The following is a 25797-nucleotide window of genomic DNA, read 5'->3' on the forward strand; positions in this document are numbered from 1 at the left end:
ATGTTCTATTTTTAATACTTATTTTTCTTTGTTTATGATGTAGCTGCTTTTATGGGATCATTTCTTTGTTTTGTTCTTGAGTCCGCCATGAGCATTTGATTTCAAGTAGATTAGGCACCTTATAAAAAAAAATAATAATCTCATTTATTATTATTTATCATTATTATGCAGTCTTGAGGTCTTGTATATGCATAAGGTAGATGTGTGTGTATGTGTGTGCATGCGCGTGGGTTGTGTGTGTGGGTTTTACACAGAATCCCCCAGTCTTGGGACCCATAACATCCTTTTTTATCTTTTTTTTTTTAATGCAGAGTTTGTTTATTTTTATAAAGTCAAAACATATTTTTTCATTTCATTTCATTTTATTCCATTCGTCATATAAAAACATACATAATTATAACATTGATATTTACAGATAAATAAAGAACATACAAATAACATAACGAAAGATAAAACACAATATGTGTAATAATATTTAATACATGTTTTATATGTTTATGGTTTGTACAAGTCATGAGGATCTATACATTCTAAAGCTAATTAATAGAAGGCTCATTACACATGTTTTTCACCTCATCTGTCTTGACATATTCCTCTTACTTAAAGGTAAAGACCAGTATTGGAAACGCCCCAATTTCAAAAAATGAAATGGAAGCTCTCATTACCAATCATGTGAAAGAATATGTTTTGACTAATACATGATCATAAAAAATTTGCCGGGAAACCGCCTACTAATTCATATATTTGGTAAATTTGTTTCTCTGTGGTCTCTCATGGTCTGTGAGAGATATAGGGTAGTCCCATATACATCTTTCTGTGTATAGTGCTTGTAACTTTACGAAGAATGGGCCAAATTTCTTATCATTTTGATGATTCCAGAACCTTGCAGATGCTAAATGCCAGATGATCAACCTTTTCTGATCGATTCCACAACGTTTCTTTCACAATGCAATCGCATGACCATTACTGGTCTTTACCTTTAACCTTCCTTTCTTTTTCCTTCATTCTTTTCTCACTTTTTGTTAATTCTTGCTCCTTACTCCTATTCCTCATTCATCCCTTCTTCCTTTCCATACTCATTGAATTTTGATATAGAGTTTTAATATGATATTTTTATATATATTATGTCATAGTCCTAAGACTATTTTGCTTTTAACTTGTAAATACATGTACTTTTCAATTGGATTCAACTAATATCGAGAGTTTATTACAAATTGTTTTGATATGAGCCTGCCATGACATTGTATAATAAATTTGAATTCCTACAAATGTCAATGAATTACAATGCTGTACAACATTTCCATTAATTTTTACTTCAATATAGGGCCTACCTCAATTATCAAAATGTATTAATGCATTACATTTTAATGGACATTTTTTTTTTACTCTTGTATGTTTTAAGTTGTAAATTCAATATGTTTCAGCCTTATGGCTGCTATTTTGAATGTTTCTAATAATAAGCCGCAATAAACCCTCTCAAAACACTACGCCCCGTGAAGCATTTGGACGTTTGTTATAGAACTTAAAGAGACTGAAACTTTTGGTCTCGTGAAGGTCTTGCTTGAATAGTTCTTTGAAGGACCAGTAGGCTGAATTTTTAGACAACCTGGAGATCTCAAGTAAATGCATGTTCTTATGGTATATGTATGCATTGTGCTCTGGGCTGACAGAACTTGGATAAGAAAAAACACTGGACACTTAAAATGGTGTCTGATATATATATATATATATATATATACATCATTCTGAATTTCTTTTACTGTTGTATCTTCCCATTATGCTGTATCGTGATATATCCAATTTCGTTGTTTGTTCTTTTCATATGTGCATGGGCGAGTGAAAGCTATTTTGTATTTGTACCATATGTTACTAGCGACATCTTAGATTTTAGCAATGTATACATGTATGATGAATGTATAATTTACAAGCTCCTACTGATGCTTGACTCAGATGACATAATAAAGAAAATTATATTTTAATATCAATTTATAATTATGATACCATAATACTTAGTAATGTGTGGGACACCAAGGCCCGTATTCTATTAACTTCTAAGACATTTCTCTTAGGTCTGAGAAAATGCCTCGGGTTGCCTCAATTTTGATTATCTTGTGAAATATATACTCATTGTTGAAGGTATGTATTGAATTGATTCTGTATTAGGAGAAGTGCATATTTTTTATATAAACACTGCAAGTATATTATGGTTTTAGGAACTATATATAAGTTACAAGGAAAGTGGTTATCATTAAATGTTACAAGTCATTGATAGTGAAAATACATAGCTGTTATTTGATATAATCGAAATATTAATAAAAGCATTTAAAAGATAAACTTCATAAAAATCCAATAGTTTCGTTAATGTATTGAGTGCATGTATTCATTTAAAGATTTAATAAAGTTTAGGTACATTTCCCAATTAAAGAAGAAATTGGAATTACAAAAATGATAGATCTAATTACTTCTGAGTGATAAGCTTTGGTTGATAATTTCCCAAACATGCCGAAGCAGATCAAACTAAGAAAAAAAAGTTGATGATTTGGATGAACAGTTAAAATATTTGGGCTCTGTTGGAAGATGATCAATCCATGATGATGATGGTGATGATGAAATACAAAATGGGGAGAGAGAGAAGAGATGCAGAGAAAAATGTGTGTTTATACAGTGTGAAGTGCCAGGATTGATAGTTAAGAGGGGGGTGCATGAGGCTTTAAAAATTAAAAAAAAAAGAGAGCGGAGGGGGGACAAATAGAATATGTTTGAGAAGATGCCCTCCTCTAGCCACTAACCCAGTCCTCTGCTCATAAACTTTTAATGCAGATTTTCTTTTTAAATTATTTTTTTAAACTTGATGAATTATTCTTGAAACTGATGGTTGGGATATCTTCATGGTATCCCCTTCAGTAGTTTGAAAACACCCAGTCGCGTAAAAGTGAAAGGCTGCACGAACTTTATCAATGGGCTGAATGGCATGGTTTCTATTCGCCCTTGGTGCGATGTCATCATGGATCATTCCTGTAATTTCTATTATTCCTTCCCTATCGAATCTGTACCTCCTTATAAGTTCAACATCGTTGGGTATCGTTGTACGTAGATTGATTGATTGATTGATTTTTATTCGACAAGCTTCCAACATACAACAATATACAATAATAACAGATCAAAAATAAGTCAGCTTGAACAGGATAACCCACGAAAGCTCGAGAGCTTATTTCCAGTGGGGTCCCTTACAGACATGTATTTAATTAATAAGTTAAAATAGTAATATTTACAGACAGATAAGAAAATTAAAAGAACTACTTATTATAGATAATAATAATAACAACATTAAACTGATGATAGAAATGATATTAAGTACAAGAAGAAAAAGAAGAAGGAGAAGGAAGAAAAAGAGGAGAAGGAAGAAGAGAAAATAAAGATGAATTTGTAGAATTTCTATAACGTACGAAAACATAAGTATATACAATATGAAAAAGTATGAACCGACAGAAGAATAAAAATTTCAATCATATAACATGTCATTCACTTCTCTTCTCTGACTGTCAAGTATTAGGTATTCCTTTAATTTCCTCTTAAAATGATCATAATTTCCTATTTCTTTTACACCATTGGGAAGGGAATTCCAATGTTTTATGGCATTGTAATAATACGAATTTCCAATACTACCTACTCTTTCTGGTAAGTTAAAGTTGAATCGGCTATTTCTTGTATTATAATCATGTACGTCAGTAACAAGATCGAAGTTGGATCGAATATAATGATTCGACCTAGTATGATATATTTTATGCACGTGATGCAATACGAGTTGTTTTGATCTTTGGTCGACTTCAAGAAAACCAGCTTTAGAAAGTTCGCTGTAGCCAACATGAGTTCTTGAACCAGAACAGTTGATAAATCTCACCATTTTGTTGTTCTGTATAATCTTCAACTTCTTTTGATCTGACTTGTTTATGTTACTATACCATGCAGGGTTAGCATAGTCAAATAAACATTGAATAAGAGCAAAACAGAGTGTACGTCTTGCTTTTAAATCCATACAACTTTGATATCTGTACAACAATTTCAGACGAGAATTTGCTTTTTTTACAACTGATTCTACTAAAGATAAAAATGAAATTGCGCCAGCCAACTCAATGCCTAAATACTTCACAGACTCCTTTCTCTTGATTGCTTGATTATTGCGTGTAACTTTGAATTCAAATGACTTTTTAGAACTACTTTTAGAACAAAATAAAATGCTTTCTGTTTTCAAGTGTAAAGAAAGCTTATTATCAGTCATCCAATCGACACACGTAGACAGCTGTTCACTGAGCTTTTCCTCAATTAGGATCAGGATTTGAATAGAGTAGTACGCTGTCATCTGCGTACAATAATAGTTTGAAGTCTTTTATACAAAATACACATCATTTATATAACTTGAAAATAGAATTGGGCCTAAAATGCTTCCCTGAGGAACACCGCATGTTATAGGCATTAGTTTGGAACGAATATCATGAATGGCCACTACTTGGTGTCGATTAGATAAGTAGGATCTGAAACAATCTAAACTTGCCTTATCAAAATCCATTAGTTGTAACTTCTTCAATAAGACGCAATGATTAACTGTATCAAAAGCTTTTTGCAGATCAAGGAGCACCATACCAACAAAGCGCCCTTGGGAAGTTTCTATATCTCCTCAAATAATCAGTCAAATGAATTAAACATGTTTCAGTCGAATAATCATGTCGAAAACCAGATTGAAATTCATAAATTATATCATTTTCTTTGAAGTATCTTTCAATTTAAACACAGACCGATTTTTCTAGAATCTTTGATGCTACGCTTAAAACACTAATAGGTCTATAGTTGCTAACATCAGTGTTATCTTTCTTTTTATAAAGTGGAGTCACTTTTGCTATTTTCATATCCTCTGGAAAAGTACTCGTCAAGATAGATAGGTTCATTAAGTAACTTAGAGGCTTAAATAAAACCTTCGCACCATCTTTTAGAAATTTAGCTGGAATCAAGTCTAACCCAGTACTTTTTGATACATTCAACTTACGTAACTCTTTGAAAACAAATTGTTCACTGATTGGTAATAACTCGAAGCTGTTTTCACGTACACCTTTTCTTTCGTAAAACTCACGAATACAATCATTGCCTGCGCTGAAAAAGTCTTTGGAAGGGGGAGTCTAATTTGGCAGCCACATTTGTGAAATGAGAATTGAATTCATCAGCGATGGCCATCTTATCATGACATAATTCCCCATCAATTTTAATGACAGATTCTTGTTCTTTTCGCTTCTTACTTTCAATCCTAAGCTTTTTAGATTCTGCCAAAGTTTTTTCGAATCTTGTTTATTTTCTTCTATCTTGTTTTGTAAGTAATCGAGTTAAGCCTTTTTCACCTCTCTTTGCTGGATCATATTTCTTAATACTCTGTATCTTTTATAGAGCGTCTCATCTTTTGCTCTTTTCCTCAATTTTTTGTATACTATATTTCTCTCTTGAATTAGGGAAAGAATATCTTTAGTCACCCAAGTTTCTGATCTTTGTTTTATTCTTATCCGTTTCAGTGGCGCTATCATATTCAAATTTGAGATAAAAACATGTTGAAATATTGACCATGCCTCATTTACATCTGTACAGTCAGTTATTCGTGACCAATCAACAACAGATAGTTGAAGATTGAAAGACTCTTCTGTATATTTTTTCATGGATCTGATATCATTAGTACTGTGATGACCTATAGCCAGTCTAATATTTTAAACTTAAACTTAGGGTAAAATTCTTAATTTCTGTGCGCATTAGAATACTCCTGTCTATTTAAGAATTTTGACTTGGACAAAATCTAAGATTTTATACCTAAACTCTGAAAAATCGGCTAAGACAAAGTCTTAAGTTAAGAAAATACCCTTAAGCAAATATCTTATATAGAATACGATTTTTGGCTAAGATTTTTTCTACTCCAAAATTTAAGAAAAAGTACATGCTTAAGAAGTTTGTTGAATACGGGCCCTAAAGTTGAGAAAGATAAACATCAAAGAAGGAACGCCGCACCGTGGCGAAGAAAATTTTACAAGAAGAGCGCCATCTGAAAGCCAACAACAACAACACTCACTTTCCTATCGTTCAAACCAAACGGATTTTGGGTGCAGAGTGCGGTGCACTAACCTAGGCTAGGCGAAATACCAAAAGGACACCAGTTTTTCACCATCGTAATATTACAAGGTAATCATGTTTATCATTCTTTTGACACTTTTCTTTGTATCTTTAAAATACAACATGGATCTAGATCTAAATAACGTAGCACAACGGTGACAGCACTGGTAGTGGTACAGTGCGATCAGAGCGCAGTCACCGCTTGCGAATTGCGCCAGGCGGGCTCGGCTCAGGGCTGGCCGATAACCTCAAGCCGCCGCGGCCGCGGCGCGGCACTCAATTTGCATTTCAAATTCCAGCGCTTTGTAGTTTGGAGACATGGGGAAATATAATATCGACTCATATAATATCTGTCAGATATTATCTAAGTTGTTATCATAATCGCCTTTATGGCTTTCATTTTTTAGTTAGACCTAGATCTAGGCTAGACAGAAATAATCGTCTGATATGGGTCATTTCTTTAATAAAAGTAAACTGACATTTGTCATGTTTGTTGACATTCCCCAATATTGGAGGTCTAGTGGAGCCAGACGTAGTCACAGTGGAACAACCGACGATATAGAGAGACAGAAGCTTTTGGTCTAGATCTAGGCCTACTTGAGTCTCCTTTTTCCCTTCAGAATATTGTTAAACGATTATCGTAGATCGCAGTAGGCGACTCAATACAAAATTACAATCGATACTATGACTGAGGTCCAATCAATGTCCAATTCCAACTTCAACTTCAAGACAGAAAAGTTCCAGACCAGAGTCACCAGACACATTCAAGAGCATGCGCATTGAGCGCTGTACATACAGTGAGTGATTTCAAGTTCGGTGTTGAAACTTGAAAGCTGGTGTTGGTGTTGTGAGAACACCAACAACAGCCGATTCCACCAGCCACAACACCGAACTTGAAATCAGGCTGGTGTTGGGATCGACCTCAGCCTCAGGCAATATGACGTATTTCCGCTAGTCTGTGTTGAGAGTTGGTGTTGAATGTCGTCTGCTGAACCGAGTATCGTGGTTGGTGTTGACGATTTACGTATTATTTTCCCATTCACCAACACCAGCTCCTAGGGATTGGGAAATTCATGATTTCAAGTTCGGTGTTGGTGTTGCAGTATACCGCAGCTAACTATGCGGACATCTGGCACGAATCTCACGATCATGCCAAGGTAAAATTCAATTGTACAGTCAAAACAGCTGTAAATCCTGGGAGCTACATAGACTCTATGTATTTCAAGAGAAATGATATTTTATCTATTGATGTTTTAATATGACTTTACATTTGATATTCGACATGGTGTTATTTATTGGAATTTCTGAATGGATGAGATCTATGCTTTTATCGCAAGGCTTTTCGCCTGTAGAGTAGGACGTCACTCGGCTTTGAGGCTGGTGTTGAGCTATCGATAACGCGCACATGTGATCGGTATCGTCCTTCTAAACTGACTGTCGGTGTTGGAACTTGGTTCAGCTGCCTTTCCAAGCTCTCAACACCAACACCGAACAACGTACTTGAAATCACTCAGTGAGTTTACGCGCTCCTATCGGCCGATCCGATCGATCCGCTCGAATGGCTTCAAATTTGAGTGAGAGAGGACCTACGTAACTTAAGCGCAACTTAAGTTCACTGGCAATGTCAAGACGTAATATTACGTCACGCCGAGGAGATTTTGACATGTCATGCTTTAAACATGTGACGCACTTCACACATAACTGACGCACACATGAAATTGTACACACCAATTGTGCACCTTGAATATGACGAAAATGAGAATTGTTCAAACTGAAAAAATTGTTACGTAAGACTTAAATTTAAAGGGATAGTTGGTTCTGTTGCAGAGGGCGCTACACAAAAATTATTTTTTTGTGAGATAATGAAAAACTGAGTGTCAAATTTGAAAGAACATACAATTTAAATGACAAAATCATCTTTGGTTGATCAAATTCGGTTCAGAGACGGCTGAAAAATCCATAAATATAACGATTTCTAATACTTGTGTACCACCACAAATATTAGATACTTTGAAAAAGCCATTGAAAAAACGAAATAGCGCCTTTTACGTTGTATTTCAGCCAATGCCAATGTTGGATTTTTTGTTGACATTTTCGTGTTGGTTATATTACAATTTAAATGACAAAATCATCTTTGGTTGATCAAATTCGGTTCAGAGACGGCTGAAAAATCCATAAATTTATATAACAATTTCTAATACTTGTGTACCACCACAAATATTAGATACTTTGAAAAAGCCATTGAAAAAACGAAATAGCGCCTTTTACGTTGTATTTCAGCCAATGCCAATGTTGGATTTTTTGTTGGCATTTTCGTGTTGGTTATATATTACGCACAACCAGCCGGCCCATGTATTGTTATTTTTAATTAAATAATTAAGTAACAGTCACCGTATTTTGAAAACAGAACTCAACTATCCCTTTAATTGAAATAGTCTATTTAACCTTGTAAGGATGCTGAAAAATCACAACAAATACAGGGTTGACTGAAATATCATAATTTGGGTATCGGATCAACAGAAAAATCACAAGCTTTTTCCTCGCACCTCGGATAGGACGTTAAATGGAGGCCCCGTGTAGAGAAGAATTTGGGCGACGTTCCCGGTTTTTAGTTTTTTGGGGGCGGTCGCTGTTTTGAGGGGGAAAAGGTGTTTTTTAAAAAGATATCCGACAGCCCGATCCTGGTTCTAGCACCTAAGGGCAATACAATTTTGTTCAGGCCCTACAGTGTACATTACATACCGTACTAAACTTATTTAATACAGTAAAGCACTTTGTACAAATGTTTGTTCTGGTATTGTAGGCCTACTCCATGTAAACTTCATGCACAAACAAGCATGTAGGCTTTTAGTACCATACTCAGTTTCATAATGTATTCCAAATTTATACAAGTTTACTAGATAATAGTTTGCTGCTTTATAAAGCAGCAGACTATTACCTTCATCTGTTTTACTAGAGTCAGAATGCGATAAACATACATTATTTATGCCTACATGTACATGTAGGTACAATTGTAGGTTTGTAGGACAGAAATTTTGGCTTTCCAAGTTTCCCTAGTGTACATGTACCTAACAAAACATAATGTATGCAATTTGCATTCTGACTATTGAAGTTCAATTTTTCGTAACAAATGAATGAAATATTCATACATGTACATGTAACTAGGAACTTTACAAAGGCGTGTAGATTACATTTGGGAACATTAAAGAGAAGATTGAGTTCTGGGAAGAGGTGAAAAATAATTTGTGAGCGTTATCATTCTTATAATGCAAGTGTGGAAGAACATCAGATAAGACATGTTCCCTGAAAAGCATGGCTCTTCAAATGCCTTCATATTCTAAATATGTCATGTACATGTAACATCGTATAACTCCAGGGTAGGATTTTTACGCCACGTGTTTGTGTAGTCCCATATACATCTTTCTGTGTACAGTGTTTGTAACTTTACCAAGACTTGATGATTCCAGAACGCTGCAATACACACAAATTCTTTTATGCTACATGTAGATGATCAACCTTTTCTGGTCGATTCCACACCGTTTCTTTCACAATGCAATCGCATGACCAGAACTCATCTTCATCTTTAAATGAAAATGGCCTCTTAAAAATGCTTTGTTTGGTAGGTAGTACGATAAGACACCACTCTGAGGTTGCATTTCTAGGAGATAATGAAGTATGAACAGATGGCGTATATACAGTATGCAAGATGGTATTACTAATTCACACCTTCAGCCGTTCCCAGAGCTGCCGCATCCGTCACATATACTGTTATATACGACGCATGCTGCATCCTCAGTTAGGTGGGACACCAATCGATAAGTTCATGATAATACCGGTAGGCATTAGCATTGTGCACTGATCCAATAACACCACTGCACTATCTATCCGGCTTTCTATTCGGTCAGCGGTGTTCTGAGAAGCAAAGCCTTTGTTTTGCTTCTATTGTCAACACAGTGTCTGCAGGTTCCAAGTTCCTTTGGAAACTCAAAACCGCAACCGCCCACTCACTGTATGTGCGATGTAGGGTGTTCAGATTTGCTTTGTAATTTAACAAAAGTAACAAAACACTAAGTTCTTTCATATTTGCATGGAACATGAGAGATTTGTGGAGCACACAATGTAAGATAAGGAAAGGTACACTTTATATGTGGGTTACATACATGTACTTATATCCCATTAGCAACTAAACTGCCTGAAACAGCCCTTCCGTTTTCAATGCGCTATAGTATCCTTCTATTTACGTAATCCTTACGATGTCTACAGTAGGATTCTGCATACAAAAATGTTTCATATTGTTCAGAACAAGGTCAAAATGAGAGCAATATTGCAACATCTTCCACTTAGTAATACAAAACCTCTAGTTACTAATGGGATATACATTTACATGTATATATTTATGTATTTTTCTTTTTGGATTGCCAATAATATGTATTCCTAAATTGTAAACACAGGGATATAACCCTAGTTACACATTCCTACCCGCAAATTTTAGTCCTCTACCTGGACTATTCCATATAAATATGAGATTCATATGCTAATTCTATAATTATTTATATTGAATACAACTGTTCATATCCACATTTAATTGTAATATACTGTACAATGTATATCATTTGAGTATCATGGCCCCCTCTTCTTGTTAATTTGCCAATATTTCACAACTCATGTTTATTTTAGCTCAGTTGTCTACTCAAGCTTTTGCTTATAACGGCGACCTTTTGCTTTCTTTCTTAATACACGCAATGGCCCAATGTATAAGTTTACTCTTACTCATGTATTATACATTTGTTTCTATATTTTGTATATTGTTTGCATACCTTATGTTTTATATAATTATCCATATTTGTTGTATAACTGATTTGTTTGATTGCAGAAAATAAAGTCTTTGAAATATTCAGTTTTATTAACTACACTGTAAATGTACAGGGGTACATGTACATGTACATTGTAGATGAAGTTTAGGAATGGGATATTGGTACCACGCATGTTTTCATTTAAAAACACATTAGGTGAGAAGTTGAGAACCATGGGTAGAAGAAGTGTGGGGGCAGTGCGAATGTCCCTCAGTTTGAAGGTGAAAACTCAATGCCATACTTCAGGTATTGTTGCCACTACTACATGTACATGTATACACTGTTTATCTTTTGTGAGCAGTTACCAGAAATTCATGCATCCTTTATTTTTGAAGCTCTTTTTGTTTAGTAGACCTAAAAATGAAAAACTCTGTTTACATGGATAGTACATGCAGGTGCTTACACATACAATGCTGATGATTGCAACAATCACCTTTACATTGTGTCCATTGTGTTTCTCAACAATGCTGTGTTGAAGAGATACTAGAGATGTGTAGCTGTGCATTCACAGGCATGGCCTTGACTTCTATACATGTAGTTGTATGCAAGATAAAGCCGGAACATTTTTTGTCATTGATTGTTTGTATGCTACATTTACACTATTGTACCAGTGTAGTCAAATGCTAGTTTTCAATCAGTAACTGCAGTGTAAAGATGTATCTATTAATAGAATTTTGAACTATTCTGAAATTAATTCAGCAGATCTCTGAATATAAGGTGTATGAAGGTGAAACGTACAATGTATGTACATTTTTTACTCATGAAGATTCAGTAAGCACAGTGTCCAAAACACTTCTCTGTTTAATTGCTGGAGCTCTTTTACATACATGTAGACCAGTTTTGGAAACTCCCCCCCCCCCCCCCCTCTCAAAAATGAAATGGAAGCTCTTATAATTACCAATCTTGTGAAAGAATATGTTTCAACTAATACGTGATGAAACAAATTTTGCCAGGAAACCACCTACTAATTGATATATTTGGTAAATTATTATATCTATCCGGACTAGATAAATATATCGCACACGTGTCGCATAGTCCCATATACATCTTTCTGTGTACAGTGCTTGTAACTTTACCAAGACTGGGCCAAATTTCTAATCATTTTGATGATTCCAGAACCTTGCAGTACACACCAATACTTGCTAGATAATCAACCTTTTCAGATCGATTCCACAACGTTTCTTTCACAATGCAATTGCATGCCCAGAACTGGTCTTTACCTTTAAGATTTCCTGCCAAAACGTGCACCCAATTTCTTTTGCAGTCAACGCGAAACAAGCTGGCAGTTTCTTTGAAAGTCAATGTTAAACACACAAGTAAACAATTTTTATGTACATGTATTCATTTTATTGATGAAGAATTGGAGATACACTGTTGCTCCAAATCTATTGCTTGAAGAAGCAAGTATTGTGTGTGATTTCAATTAATAAGCACAGATTAAAGTTGTACATGAGCAATTTTTTTTATTAGAGATTGCAGACAATGGTCTTAATTCCAACTCGATAACATGACTATGATTTCATTTTCCACTTCAGTTCAGATCAATTAACTGACTTTGCATTGCTTGGATCAGTGTATATCCTGTGTGAATTCAATCAGGCACATATCGATATGCTCCTACTACCAGTATATTATTAAAAGGCAAAACTAAAAAATTGTTAGAACTATATAAATCGAATCATTACTATCAAGATTATGATGATGACAACAGGCCTTAAATTTCAATATTTTTAGGGCAAGACCACTTTTCTGTAGGGCACATTCCTATACAGCACAAATAGGAAGAATTGGAAAGGGCACAACAATTCTCCAAGGCCAATGAGAGGGGAATTGAGGCCAATCAAAGGGGCATCCAAGGCCATAGCCATGGATTAATTTAAGCCCTGATGACAATGATGATGAGGATGATGACAATGATGATGAGGATGACGACAATGATGATGATGACGATGATGATGGTGATAATTATTATCACTTATATTATTAGTAGTGGTCATTGGTCATTGTCCAATATGCTTTAGAATTGAACAGGATTAGACACTTGTTCCCAGCATCAAATTTTGTGGTGAAACCTGTCGTTATTAATGTCAGCGACAGAGATTCAGACAATCGACTATCATGATTCACTTTTATTAGCCTGTGGCCGATTGGAACCATATACATGTAGGCCTGTTTTCATCAGCTCGAGATTGCCAAATATCCTGCCATTTGAACTATCCTGATCGCAATTTATCCAAATGTTGTGTTTTCATCAGCCTGAAGTTGCAATTAGCGGGATATGTGGTTGAGATAATCATCCCAAGATATGTTGGGCTAGTTTGCAAACTATCCCGCTATTTGCCGGTGCGTCTTCACCAGCCCAAAGACTCGCACTATGCACAAATGGTGAGCAAAATATCTTGAGCTACTTTCTCGAGCTCGAGTTTCAAGTTTCGAGGTCCAGTCTCGAGCTGATGAAGACGCGATTTGTAACTTCGGGATTATTTCCCAAATCAGAAATGCAGGCTATTTGGCAATCTCGAGCTGATGAAGTCAGGCCTTATGAGGACCTTGCTGCTCCAAACAATAGAGGGCTTCGAGATGGAAAGGAAAAAAATCCACATACTCAAAGTCATCAGAGGAAAAATGCAATCATGATACATTGAATATGGTTTAGAAACATTTTAAAGATCTCGTCTTGAACGGAATTACTATGAATTCATAAGTTATGATAAACAAAGTTAAAAAAACAATGTTGAGCGAGAATTCTCCCAATTCACACTAACTTGTTATGTGTGAACAGGCCTATTGTCAGAGTGGTTAGGAGGAATATTTTGCCAAGCATAATTTGTTATGAACTCTTCCATTCACCTGTAATAGTTATTAAATTATAGTTGTTGCTGGATCTGGTCATCTCAACTGCAAGTCAGCATTTAAAGTAAATATTTTGACTCAATCCATGCAATTGCATACTCCCTTAAATCTGTTAAATGTAAATGATCAACCTATTACTTAACTCTGTGTTGAGAGGTTTAAAAGACACAAGCACTTTCCGGATGAGTTTTAAGCTTTTAATAATGTTTGTCGTCACTTTGTCAGTTAAAACCCAACTCGCCCTGTTCTCTCTCAGTTTCACAATGTTTAGGAATTTGCAACATGTACATGTACACACAAGTATGATAATGAATTCTACATTTAAGCACTGTATCAGATATATCATGAACATCTTTTAAAGCGATCAGTCTTCAATGAAGGGTACAACCAAAGTACAAAGTAGGTAAACATCCATCTCTGTGGTAATGCTTACGCAAATGGCACAGCGATTAGTGACATTTCTCTCCCAGACCTCCTTCCGCTCTGTGTTAAGATTTCCTGCCAAAACGTATACCCAATTTCTTCTGCAGTCAACGCAAAACAAGCCAGCAGTTTCTTTGAAAGTCAATGTTTAACGCACTTGTAAACAATTTTTCTTACATATATTTGTTTCATGGATAAAGAATTGGAGATTCACTGTACTGACAAAGTTGCTCCAAATCTGTTAGAATTTCCAGAATCTAGATCATATTATTAGCACTTAATTTGAGCATGTTCTGATATAAAATTTCCAAACGGGAAAAGCAAATCGGTCGATTGTACTTCTGTATCTGTAGTCAAGAAACATTGTTTTAAAGCTAAAGTAATATCAGTCTTGAGAGGGAGCTCAGCTATATAACATAAAGAGTAAATTATTTACAATTTTATCACTTAGACTCGATTTATTAATTTATCAGGAGCACCGATAAATTTGGTATTTTACCGTAATTTCTCGAAATTCTTAGCGTATTAGAGCCCAATTTTGTCAAAGTTGCTCATTTTAACACTAGATTTCACAATGGTAAATTTTAAATTTCATAATCCAATCCTGTTGAAATATTACCAAAACTTTGTATTACCTTTAAAGATACTATGTCCCTTTTGCAGCCAACATCAAATTCTGTAGAACTTTTCAGGAATTATGAATATGTCATGTACATGTACAGTATGTCCTATCTTAAATTTAAATGTTAGCAGTGCCCTAATATTCACATTATGCAAGGAAACCCGTTTACTTGCTAGACTTCACTGTCAGACACTATTGAGTGACTGACTGGCTTTTTCATCTTTGGTAATAACATACCCTGTACATGTACATAAAATGAGCTGTAAAGGGTACATGAGCAACTGTCTACATCAATAACCCACTTCTTGTAATGGCCAAAATTAAATTGATTGAATCTTTGTGCAGCATAAAATGTACGACCATTCAGTACATACTCACTACTTTATACTGGCTCTATAGCTCGACAACTAATAGTCATTATTTTCCCACTTAAAGACATTTTCAAGCCCCCCTTTTTTTAGGGAAGTTCTAAATTAGTATTGTCTTTCAAATGCCGTTGGAATTTAACCTTTTCATTTGTTTGGCCTGCAAATGGGACATAGTACCTTTAAGGGGTGCAATGTTTACCACTGGATAGGGCTTACATTGTACATTGCAATGTTACCACTTCCTGAACCAATATTTGCAGGTAGGATTTCCTGGAATGTTTCCTGTTTAAACTCATTAAGGATCGGGATTACAGTACAAGAACATTTTAGTGGAACACTGTAAATTATCTCCTTCAGTGAACTTGAAGCACGCTCTGTATGTGTGTGGCATACAAGTACATGTGTACATGTGCATGACAGTGTAGCTCTGACAGAATTGTTTAAATAGATCTACATGTACATGTACATTTGTGGGTCGACATATTGTACACTTGTATGCAGGGGCGTACGCAGGATTTCTTTGAAGGGGGGGGGGGGGGGGGGGGGAAGGGTTTAAAATTTGAAAATCGCGCCAAAAATTTTGCAATGACTCAGTCCTCCAAAAAACACACATAAACAAATTTGAGGGGGGGGGGGGGGGAGGTTCGACCCCCCCCCCCCCCCCCCCCCCTGCGTAGGCACCTGCTTGTATGAAGGTTTCAGGATACTTTTTTTTCCTTCATATAATGTAAACAAATCAAAACGGATGTGTAGTTCTACAATGTTATAATGAATTTTAATCATGCTCCACTTGACATCCTCTTAGGGAAAAAATAATGCTCTACTGTTCAGTTCAGTACACACTGCCAATTCACGCTTTTTTTGTTAATGTACATGTTTTGCCTATTATGCATGTCGGTTTGCATGGCTAGAGTTCAAATTTCTTTGTTCTTGAAATAGGTAGAAGCCAAAATTGTCATTTTTATGAATTAATCATGGTATGAGCGAATAAAGCATACATGCCCTGAGTTTGACCGATGAGCTCCAGACTAGAAGAAGCAGGTGCAACCGTTAGTCTGAAATTGAGACCCTTGGGTCATTATTGAAATGATTTAAACAAAACCAACAACAATAACAAAAAAATGATGATGATGATGATAATAATAATAATAATAATAGCAGGTTCTTACATAGCACTCTTGTCTTTAATCCATTCTTTTCGAGAACAGCATTGATCAAAATGCACAACGTACATAATATATGTACCGGTATCTGCTGGATAATGGATGTTCGTATTTCATAATTGTTTAATGTGTGAAGGCTTTTCTACTGAATATTCATGTAGGCTGACAGTAAATCAAAACCTTCACAACTATAAATGTGATTAAAGATGAAGTTGAGTTGTGGTCAAGCGATTGCATTATGAAAGAAACGATGTAACATATACAGTAAGTATTGGTTTATAGTTTTATACTGCAAGAAATTTAGCCCAGTATTGGTAAAGTGACAAGCACTGTACACAGAAAGATGTACCGTTACAGTATAAATGGGACTACAGTCACTACACAACCATGTGGCATAAAAATCGGGTCTCATTTTAAAGCTGATTTACTTGTCATATATTTAGAATATCAAGGCATTTGAAGAGCCATGCTTTTCAGGGAATATTTTTTCTCTGATGCTCTTCCACACTTGCATATACATGTAAATAGCAATGATAACGCTCACAAATTATTGTTCACCTCTTCCCAGAACTCAACCTTCTCTTCAGTTTAATCACAGAAATTACACATACATACAAGCCGATAAGTGTTCTACATAACTATAAGGCCTGTTTTCATCAGCTCGAGTTTGCCAAATAACCCGCTATTTTACCTATGGCAATCACAAATTAACCAGTTAATTTGCGTCCTCATCAGCCCGCAGTTGCAATTAGCAGGATATTTGGTCAGGCAAATATCCAGAGAAAGCTTGGTCTTCTTTCCAAAATATCCCGCTATTTGTGAAGATGCACTTTTGAGCGTCAGGAATCAGGATAATATCCCAAGTCTGAAAATAGCGGGTTATTTGGCAAACTCGAGCTGATGAGGACAGGCCTATAATGAACATCGCAGACTGTGTCCTTGCCAATGGCACATCCCATTATCAGGAATCCGTGCTCCATGTTTGATTAATACAACACATTCTAGACTTTGTAAACATAATCACCTATAGATTGGATAATGTTTTGTTGAAGGTAAACAGTGACTAATTTTTTGTTCCCACATGCTCCACCCTTTAAAGGTACTATGTCCCATTTGCAGGCCCAAAAAATGAAAAAGTTAAATTCCAACTGCGTTTGAAAGATAATACTAATTTAGAACTTCCCTAAAAAAGGTGGGGCTTGAAAATGTCTTCAAGTGGGAAAATAACGACTATTAGTTGTCAAATCGACTTTAGGGCTATAGAGCCCAAAAGTAATAGTCTTGATTTTCAGACAATTCTACCGAATGGTCATACTTTTTATGCTGCGCAAAGATTCAATCAGTTTAATCTTGGCCATCACAAGAAGTAGGTTATTGCTGTAAACAAATGCTCATGTACCCTTTGCAACTCTTTTCATGTATGTTATTACCAAAGAAAAAAAAAGCCAGTCAGTCATTCAATAGTGTCTGACAGTGAAGTCTAGCAAGTAAACGGGTTTCCTTGCATAATTTGAATATGAGGACACTGCTTACGTTTAAATTTCACAGATAGGACATACATGACATATTCATAATTCCTGCAAAGTTCTACTGCATTTGAGGTTGGCTGCAAAAGGGACATAGTACCTTTAATGTGCAATTACCTGTAGTTGTGGTGAAATGGCTGGGTCACCGAATCCAATACCAATTTATAATACAGTTAGCAATTGAATAATAATCCTTGTTAAAATGTCATGGTTTCTTTTTGGGTGTGTGTGTTTTGTAACTCAAATATGAATATTATTCAGAGGTCTAAGCTGAGTTCCATTTCGATGTTTAGAGCTGGTGTTAGTGTTTATCAAACACTAACACCAGCCCTAAACACCCAATTTGAAATCAACCACTATGAGAAAACTTGATATTTAAATGTACACATGTGCATGTGCATACACATGTAGCTACTGCCAATATTGTCCAATTCTTGCCAAAGTTTTCCCAAAGATTATTTGATTAAACAGCTGTTTGAAAGTTGGCCGAGTCAGAAAACCTGTCAGAAAATTATATGCTATTTTGTTAGGGTAAGGGTGTGAGAGGGGGTTCTATCATCTTCTTTTCTCATCCTTTCCCTGTTCCTCCCTTTCCTTGTCTCTCTTGTTGTCTTTTCCCTGTCCTTTTGCCTTTCTCCTCTCTCATTTGATAGAAGGGGGAGGGGGCACATGCCCTGTGCCCCCTATAGCCACAAGTGTAGCTACATGTACAGGATTGGCATGAGTGTGCCACTTGCTGGCATGCTGCTAGGCCTGCTGGCTGCTGTGTGGCATGCTACTTTGACGGCTGCCTTGCTGCAAGGCTCGGCCGGTGCCTGCTTGACTGACTGCTCCTGCATAATTCAGGTGTACATATCATGGGCTACCAGTCATGTGATCTGCCCTTGTCCGTTCCTCGGTGACGGGTCGTGATGATAATGTCTCTATCTCCTTCAGTGGCTCTCAATTGGCAACAATCTATTCCCGTCCTTTACGTGCTACTACTGTAGTTGAACCCCATTGTCACACGCAAATGATTTACAAAATGTATTACAAAGAGACTGTTTCAGAAAATCTCTTTAAATGAATAATTAATTTGTTTCACACAGTTAGCACCTTTGTCATTGTGTATTGCGCGTCAGTGAGCAGTTGCTATGGAAACAAAGGTTTCATTTTGTCCTCCCCCTCCCCCTCCCTCTCCCTCTCCACCTCTCCACCCCCTCCCCCTTCCACATCCCCTTATAAAACCAAATTTACAGAAATGTCAATTGATGAGACTCTCCTTAAAATACATAATGCAGATGATTAATTTCTTGTTTACCACAGGCATTCTAATTGCTCTCAGTATTGCTAATTCCTTGAGAGTTCAGCCATAACTCTGACAGCGTATCGGGTGTGTTCGGTGGAGAGAAGGGGTCAGTCGGAAGCTAACACACTTTTCAATCTAGGTAAGTGGAGTGTGTATTCTAGCAGCGTTGTTGGAATTCAGCGCAGCATTCCCGAGATTCCACGGAATCGAAAAGCGAATGTTTCCTCGACTCCGCCAAATTGGAGTGTATTTTCAGCTGGGAGTGGGGTTGGTTTGATAGGTTCACAAGGCATAAGTGATCAATAGAAGGAGGCAGTGCCATTGATTAGGAGAGTTTGGCCAACCCTGTATAAGTACATGTAGGTCACAATATGGCGAATACTGCATTGCGTTGGGCAAGCATAAAACAAGAGAATAGACACTATGTCGTGACTAACTGAAACCAAAATTGGCCAAACTCTGTGTATAAATGGCCCTGGAAGTAGTACAGTGTTTTAAAGCATAACAAGCTTGGTTATATTGATACTGTAGCTATAGAACTTCATACTTAATAATACACAGTTGTATTGCTTGTAGTGCATGTCCCCCTATTGTAGCACCATATTTTGACCAACTGAAACCAAATTGGCCAAACTCTCTGTATAAATGGCTCTGGAAGTAGTACAGTGTTATAAACATACAGTAATATGTAGCTATAGAACTTCAAACTTAATGCACAGTTGTATTGCTTGTAGTGCATGTCCCCGTATCGTAGACACCTACATGTATATTGTGACCAATTGAAACCAAAATTGGCCAAACTCTGTGTATAGAAGATGGCTCTGAAAGTAGTACAGTGTTTTAAAGCATACAAGCTTGGTTATATTGATACTGTAGCTACATGTATTGTACATGTATTGGAACTTCATACAAATAATACACAGTTGTATTGCGTGTAGTACCTGGCCCCCTATGGTAATATTCATGAGCTCCCACATGCAGTCAGAGCATAATATGAGGATAAATAGAGTTTGTGAATTGAACCGGTGTAAAATAGTGCGCTGACCCTGTTGCTTTCACACTCATAGTACTATTTACACTACCATGGAGAGGACAGATACATTGAAAGGGGGTGTAGCATGGCAAATACTGGTTAACGCTATCTACGATTTCTTTCGGACAACTGCACGTAAACGAAAGGACTTGATTAACGGTCAGCACGCGCTAGCGTTCGCGAAACAGACCGAAGTTCTCCTCACGCTTTGGTTTCATGTATTTTTCCAAATAGCAGGATATTTTGCAAACTAGCCCAAGATATCTTGGGAGGGTTATTTGGCAATCTCGAGCTCATGAAGACAGGCCTAAGGTGCAGAAATGTTTGAATTTTAAGTACAAATGATCTGCTGTATTTGCTCGAACTAGCTCTGTCCATCTCTCCTCCAAGAACAAACTTTAGAATATTTTCTTTTTCACCGATCTTTTACTGTAAGTGGGAACTCGTCTATCGAGATGATAATAGAATGAACCATGTGATTCTAACCGCCCACACCACGCCGTCTTCTATTATAGTGAAATAGTAGAATCGAGCTCCGAGTGAAATCAGGTTTTTGTATTGGTCCGCACCGTCCGCTAGCTATGACTTCCACTCGGGGGAGGGGTTAGTTCAAATAGACCACCGATATAAAATAAAGTCAAAGAATAAAAGCGCTGGGACACGATGTAATATTTAAGGTGTCATATATGTTTATTTACCAATCACTGACCTGTATCAACTATTCTTCTAACAGTATTTATTATCAAACAATGTAATGAAAATAGTATCAATAATCCATAAGATCCCTGTCTTATCTTCAACATATATCAATATCAAAATACACCTTAAGCTAAAATATACTTTAAAAGCCTTAACTTGTTGATCTAAATAAATGGGACATTAAGGGTTGGGAAGAGGGAGGTTAGTTAGAAATTGTTAGTACTGTGGCCACTTACATACAGCGCGGTAAATTTATGTGAAACTAGGGCATCGTTTATGCACCCTTCAATGATACCAATCATTTAATGCGCGTTGATAAATCAAAATAAATAATAGTGTCCGCAGTCTATTGGACATTGTTTATGAAAGAAATGATCAATTGATAGATCAACCAACAAAATAATGACAAAGTCTTAAACTTTAAATCAAACCAATCGGGTTTGGTTGGCATAGTGAGACATGCTCCAGCCATGTTTAGACAATAAATCAACAAAGTACAATATAGAGCTAAATATCATGTTATTCAGAGGAATAGCAATTTATAAAAATTAAAACAACTTCATTCTCCCAAGTTTTTTTGTTGTCATTAACTATAACATAACAAGCCCTATCTCCCATTAGTGAATTCAGGTTGTATCTTATATGTAGGCACAATTTCTGATCCAAAAAAGAAGGCTAACTGTTCTCTTACTATGGGAAAAAGATGACTTTATCGGAATCATCGATATCAACATCACGCTCACAACAATCTCAACTGGTGAAAACAAAACAAACACAAACTTCAAAAGCAGCATCATCAGCAGTCCATACAACATCATACAATTGTATTTATTCCCAACAATTGGTTGGACAATTTGACTTTGATAATATGTTAACCGATTGACGAGAACATCTTTTTGACTGCCTCGGTGGACAGTCCTCCTCTTCAACAGAGGCGGTCTCTTGCTCGTCACCTGAAGGGACAGGAGAGGGGTCAACTTCTATAGGGGCATTATTTCTTACATTATCCTCAGTCGCAATATCATCTGTATTTGCAGAAGTAACAGAATCATCATCTCTAATTTCAGAACCTGTGCAATCTGGAATTGACTGGCCTAATTGAAATTAAAAATCAGCACTATTGTCCAGTACACTTGACTCTGAAAGATAAGCCTATCCGGTGGGCGCTAGCACCTTTGTGACCGTCTCGGAGGACAGTCATCGTCTTCAATTGAGGCGGCCTCTTGCTGCTCACATGGACGGGTAGGGGACGGAGTAACACTACCTTTCACTTCATCGTCATTATCACTGTTTTCAACATCATTAACAAAAACAACATCAACAAATATATCACCACACAGTCTTCATTATTTAGTTCAGGTTGCTAAATAATACCTAAACTCGGGATCAAGTCATCTCCCTTATCATTTTGCCATGGGACAGTCCTTGCAATTACTTCATAATCTATGATGGGGCCTGGGTTAGTTATTTCCAACTTTTTAACAAAATTTTTTTAAAAATCTAAATCCAAACATTTTCTCACATTTAACAGTTGTATATGCTGAAGTAAAAAAAATGGCAAATTAAATATATTCTCTATCAAATTTTCCCTTATCCAACATCTCTACCAAAATTCATATCTAACAATTTTTCACAATAAAAATACTTTTAGTTTTACTCTCAAAAGATATAATTCCTGGAAAGAAAATGTTCTATATATCCAATTGAATTAAATTTGTGATATCAGTTTTGATACACAATTTTTCACAACAAGAATACTTTTAGTTTTACTCTCAAAAGATATAATTCCTGGAAAGAAAATGTTCTATATCCCATTGAATTAAATGTGTGATATCAGTTTTGATATACAATTTTTCACAACAAGAATGCTTTTAGTTTTACTCTCAAAAGATATAATTCCTGGAAAGAAAATGTTCTACATGTATATCCCATTGAATTAAATGTGTGATATCAGCAACTAGCAGGCTAGAAATTTAAGCACAAAAGGCAAAGCAAAAGTGGACCACTTTAAAACATCCGATCAGACTTCCAACTACACATAAACAAAATATAGGACTGGACGCTCCTACAAAGGTAGCATCTCAATATTTTCCTCGAGAAAATGCTAACAAAACTATTTAAAAAAAAACTCATCCATGCGCAACATTATCTTTCTTTTAGACTAACCGCAACATGATGATCTCTGATACTAAACTACTTTAAAACAGCCTACTCCTACCTTATCTGCATCATGCCTATTTGCGACTTATTTCGTTGCAGAAACTAAAGCCAGCAATGAGCTCTTGATAAGGGGAATACGTGGAAGTTCTTTGAACTCCACCCTAGCTGGAACTTAAATGCTACATCTATTTTAATGAAAATCTTCTCGCACATCTTTATTTGGTCCACTATTCTAAGCCTTCTTATACGTTCTGTCTCAATACCTACGGTTACCTCGATCACAACAATACCCGAAATCTCTAATTTGGTAGTAGCAAACTATCATGTGTTCACTAAAAATACTTATTCCTACCAACTTAAAATATGAATAAGTCGGAGCGAGTGCCCTCCTGAACTCCTCAAAACATAACTAATTTGCGCAACTTCTAACAATTGGTCCTTCTCCCTGACACAATTAAAAATCCCTGATCTTTGAAAATACTATGATGAATTACTCGGGTTTAAATAAAGCTTACACGTCACTAACAGAAAGGAAAGAAAGAATTATATCATTGTAATTTAAAACTTTTGGAATTGCCATAATGTTACTACAACATATTTTAATTACCTTAGATAAATCAAAAGCAAAAAAAAGGGGATAGTCAGTGCAGTAATCATGGATCAACAGAATCTAGCCGAATGAGGACAGTTTAGATCTTGATTTTTGCTCTGCTTTGAAATACAGAACTTTTTATATTCTTCAACGTATACATCTCAACTATTGTGTCATCTTTTTCTTTTTCATCTTCACCTCCACACTCACACAACTGACAACAAAGTCTATTGACCGGAGGCATGCCAAACATATTCACGAAAACCAACACAAAAAGGAAAAGGCAACTTATTCTGCTCATGGCTACGACCTACGTAAACCTGATTGCTATGAGAAAATTATTTGCAATAAATCAGGATAAAACCAAATGATATATCATTAATTTCCGAACCAATCAACTATTCCTCTGCACACATGAAATATAATAACACAAATCAAATAATAACAATTAGGGAATATTATCCAAACTTCATGCCCAAGCGTTGAACTTGACCAGGAAAATCATACCAGTCTTTCTGGAAACATGTAATTATTATTATTAAAAAAAAAGTTTCTTATGAATTTGGAGAGCTTTTAAAATCGTGCTGATAACGCGAAAATAAGGTTGTGAGTTCCGTTATTGCACGTAAAGCAAGGGTACTACTAGCGAAAGCACAGTGAGCATTACCGGTGCTCTCGCCGGTTAAAGAATCTTTACCAAAGTTTAAGTGGGACACTTCCCCAATCTTTTCTAAAAATTCTCTGAGACTGCCCTCAGTAGTTGAAGGACTCAATCCCTTCACCAGAATAACACAATCTCCCTTAATAGAAGCCATTGTTTAAAGAAGTAAGGAGGGGGGAAAATATGAAAGAAAAATAAAGAAGTAGAAGAGGAATAGATCTTAGGAAAGACAACTATATGATTATTAAAGCTACAGCAGAAACAAAAACAGTCTAGTTCTTATCTGCGATATTGACTACGGTATATGTAAACAAACAAAAAATAGTGACTTAACAAAATCGTATAAACCAACGCTAAGCGGAAAATATCAAACTTTTCCAATCACTAGCGAGCATACACTTCAGCAACACATACACTCACGTCCAATCACACAAAATATTCAACCATTCGTCAGATAATGTGGTGATATCAGATGATCAGAATGTAATTTCTTCCCAAATAAATAGAGAACAAGGTTAGCATCTAATTAGAAAATGATTTGCAATATATCATAATGGGATAAGAACCAAATGATATATCATTGATTTCCTAACCAATTAACTATTCCTCTGCACACATGAAATATAATAACACAATTCAAATAATATAATAATATAATAATAATAATAATATATTTCGTTCGCGAAACAGACCGAGGTTCTCCTCACCCTTTGGTTTCGCGTATTTTTCCAAGTAGCAGGATATTTTGCAAACTAGCTCAACATATCTTGGGAGGGTTATTTGGCAATCTCGAGCTGATGAGGACAGGCCTAAGGTGCAGAAATGATTGAATTTTAAGTACAAATGATCTGCTGTATTTTTCTTGAACTAGCTCTGTCTATCTCTCCTCCAAGAACAAACTTTAGAATATTTTCTTTTTCACTGATCTTTTACTGTAAGTGGGAACTCGTCTATCGAGATGATAATAGAATGAACCATGTGATGATATGCTTACTGTTCCTTTTCAATTTATTGTAATTGTAAGGGTGAATCCGTGGGCTGTGACTTGTCTGTGACCCCTTTCAAACTGGACTAAATTTGATTACACATGTCAGCATCGTCTTGTTCTTGTGCAGTAGGTGGTAGACCTACAACTTTGAAGGACTACATGTAGAGTTTTTGTCATTCTTACATTCGCATTGGCTTTTGCACTTGGAGAGAAATAGCTTTTCCTCTCTCCTTTTTTTGTTGGTCTTCTTCTCCTTCTACTTTTTCTCCTTCTTCTTCTCTTCTTTTTCTTTTTTTTTCCCTCTTTCACTATCTCTTCCAGTTCCACTTCCTCCTCTTTCTCCTCCTCCGCCTCCTCCTCCTCCTCCTCCTCCTCCTCCTCCTCCTCCGCCTCCTCCTCCGCCTCCTCCTCCTCCTCCTCCTCCTCC

General features: G+C 36.1%; 1 protein-coding gene across 1 annotated transcript in view; it reads left to right on the plus strand.

Annotated features, from left to right (window-relative positions):
• Positions 1-19280: 19280 nt before the first annotated feature.
• Positions 19281-25797, plus strand: part of LOC575804 (transmembrane protein 198) — a 72068-nt gene continuing 65551 nt past the window's right edge. Inside the window, exon 1 of the mRNA XM_030990331.1 lies at positions 19281-19376. The gene's annotated coding sequence lies outside the window, so the exon portion shown is untranslated. The remainder of the gene's footprint in view (positions 19377-25797) is intronic.

Source organism: Strongylocentrotus purpuratus, unplaced genomic scaffold (assembly GCF_000002235.5).
Source record: "Strongylocentrotus purpuratus isolate Spur 01 unplaced genomic scaffold, Spur_5.0 spur5_scaffold_19, whole genome shotgun sequence".
Classification (NCBI taxonomy): domain Eukaryota; kingdom Metazoa; phylum Echinodermata; class Echinoidea; order Camarodonta; family Strongylocentrotidae; genus Strongylocentrotus; species Strongylocentrotus purpuratus.